This window comes from Muntiacus reevesi, chromosome 6 (assembly GCF_963930625.1).
Source record: "Muntiacus reevesi chromosome 6, mMunRee1.1, whole genome shotgun sequence".
NCBI lineage: Eukaryota > Metazoa > Chordata > Mammalia > Artiodactyla > Cervidae > Muntiacus > Muntiacus reevesi.
The window spans coordinates 61833739-61837061 of NC_089254.1; positions in this window are offsets into that span (position 1 = coordinate 61833739).

Below are 3323 nucleotides of genomic sequence, written 5' to 3' on the forward strand. Positions count from 1 at the left end.
TTTTATGGTACTAACGATCATGTTTGGTTGAATCCACGGATGCGGGACTGACAATACAGAGGAACCTCAGATCCAGAGGGCCAGCTGTAAAGTCAGCCTCAGATTTTCCACTGCATGAGGTCAAATGCCTCAAACCCCTGAGCTGTTCAAGGGTCAACAATATTCATATGAAAATTTCCATAATATTTTTATGAATGACTGATCTAACCATGGATAAGTAAGAATCCGGGTGAAAGAACACAAATGGGCGCAAGTAGGAACATCCAGGCTGCTGGAAGGAACAGTGAGCAATGTAGACTGACACAGATTACGTAAAGAAGGGGGGTGACACACAGATTTGGGCAGAAAATCTGCCCAACGATCTCCCCATGCTTGATTTATTAGACATGGAAGGAACTCTCACTCCCAAAAGTTGAGTATGAAGCCCAGAAGGCTGGGGTGACATGTCCAAAATCACAGAGCTAGATGTTGGCAGAGGCAGAGCTAGAAGTCACAGCCCCTGCTGCCCTGTTTCAAGCAATTAGAAAGAACTGATTAGGAAGAGCCATGAACACCTATCATTAAAAGAGCAGCTAACAACTTTTGACAATTTCTATGTGCCAAACGTATAGTTTCCCTAACACTGTTTTGCATTAGATCAATAATTAATTCCATCTCCCAGAAGAAGAAAGTGAAGCTTGCAGAAGGGATGTGACTCATGCAAGTGCACAGAGTCAGCAAGTTGAGGAGCCAAGATTCACACCAAAGAATCTGACTAAATAGCCCACAGTCTTAACCACTGCTGGCATGCAGCGTGGGACCAGCGTGGGGTCAGGGCTGGGCTTACTCAGAGAGTCGTCTGGCAGTAGTGCACTTCGAGAGAAAAGAGACAGGAAGCAGGGAAACCAAAAGATACTGGAGCTGTCAAACAAGAGATGGAGAAGGCTTGAACAAAAGAATGAGAGAGAAAATAGAGACTGAGAGCGGAAATGAAGAGAGTAAGAACACATAAGGATCAAATAGCAGATTAGAAAGGAAACCATCAAAGATCACTCTGAACTTGGAAGGGGATTTAGAAAGAATAGTTCCTTTCAATTGCTGCTGCTGGGGGAATAAGGACATACTCACTATTACATTCGATGTAGTTATGTTTGGGTGCACATTCTTTACTGTAGAGTATACTCAGATGTTTTTTTTACAAAATTATTCTTTGCCTTGTGATTTATGCACCACTATCTATTCAATTTTAGCTATGAAATGGAAAGTAGACATGTCTTTTCAAGGAAAAAAAAAGGCAAACTTGGACACATTTTTGTGCCTCACAATTTCAAGGGAGCCCTTGAATTCTAGTTTGGAAAATGGTGCTTCCTGGTGCAGCCTTGACAGATCTAGACAAAACAGCCAAACCACCTAGAGCTTATTGAAGGAGAGATTAAAGTGGCTTTGAGGGGAAGAACCTTCGTATGCAGGCTGAAAATTGAATCCCTGATGCTCCAGTAATCTCTCCATGTTTGATTTATTAAACATGGAAGGAACTCCCACCCTCTGTAAGTTGAGTGTGAAGCCCAGAAGGGTGAGGTGACATGTCCGAAGTCACAGAGCTAGATGTTGGCAGAGGCGGGGCTAGAAGTCAGGGCCCCTGCTGCCCTGCTTCGTGCAATGTTTGTGCCACTGGGCCTTGAGGTTTTTAAACCACAGCATCTTAGGAGCAATAGAAACACACTTAATAACTCCTCCAGTGAAGTAGTAATTTCTCATAGCTTTCAAATTAAGAAACCAAAAATCAGCTTAACTGCCAAGGTAATAGTCTGCTGACTTGGTTGGTAAATAAATGAACTTTATAACTGTCCACTCTCCAATTTTAACAGGGAAGAACATGTTAACTGGTATTATTCTGAGAAGTACACCTTAATCCTTTCATTCCAGGCACAACACCAACCTATCACAGATATAATCTATGCCTACTTAGTAAACATGTGATTCTAAGAGAATAAACCTGACATAGTTATGTCTCCACCCTATGACAAGATGATCTTAGCAAGGAATGTTAATTTATTTTAAAGGCCCGTTGATAAATTAACAAGTACAGATTTACTAGGCCCAAGACAGACATCTGAGAACTCAGATGGTGTTAGAAATTTCCCCATACTCAGGGCAGATCATAGAGCCTGCTCCAGCCGCTTAGCCTGACATCCTGATGGAGGTACACTGGGAGAGATGGCAATGCCTTCGGATGCCAAGCCTGCCAGAAGCTCTCAGAGACATCTGGTCACTCTCTTGAGAAGGCAGAGACTCCAAACAGCAGGGAAAATTAATTCAACAGAGCAGGATGAGCAGTGCTCTGCTGCTGATGGTCAATCTCAGCAGAATGTGAGTGCCATCAAAGACAGACAGAGAGCACCAAGAAATAGATCCAGGCTTCCTGTCAAACCACAATTCTACATCTGGGGCAGGTTGAATAATTAGCCTTTGGGATCTGCTGGGAAGACAACAAAATTGGAAAGAAACACACAGCAGTGTACTAGCAGCAGTGATCAGTCATACCAGAAGGAGTCAGTGTGGTTCTGCAAGTTGATTGCTCCATGCAGAGGACTTTCACTGCAATGACCCCATCCATGGGTACAGGGGACAGCATCAGAAATTAGTACATTGTGCCTTGGGAGAATGTGGTCATAAAATCGGAGAGGTGGTTGGTCAATATACATAATAGATGACTAATCTAACTCATTCATTCACTTTCTGGGCTAGCCACTGTGCTAAATACCAGAAACACAAGAATGAAGAAAACTTAGGCCACTTTCTTTGGTGACAATGATCTAGCAAAACAAGATAAACTCTTGTTTACAATATATGGTAGGGACCACAATAGAGGCATGAAAAAAACATTCTGTGCCAACGTAGAGAAGAAAGCAGCTAACCCTATCTGGGGAAAAAGCAATGGTCAAGGAAGGCTGCACAAAGAAAGTGACATATGTGTAGACCTCATACAAGATTAGTTCACCATGTTGGGCAAAATATCCTTCCCAGGTGCAAGGATACAACAAGCTTGGAAATAGAAGGAATAGCATCTACAGCCTTTCACTATAACTACACAACCTTCCTTATCAGATGACTTGTAGCTCTGATTGTTGTCCCTCCCAAAAATATGCTTTAGGTCACTTATAAGAATTATTTGGTTCGTGCCACCTCTTACAATCAGTCATTTATGGGCCAGTAATGGAATGAGCAAGATATTATAAATCCTCCCTTTAACTTACGAAAGTACAAGAAAATAAACTTTTAAGGTATGGAGTTAAAATTTGTTGTTGTTTAGTCACTAAATCATGTCCAACTCTTTGTGATCC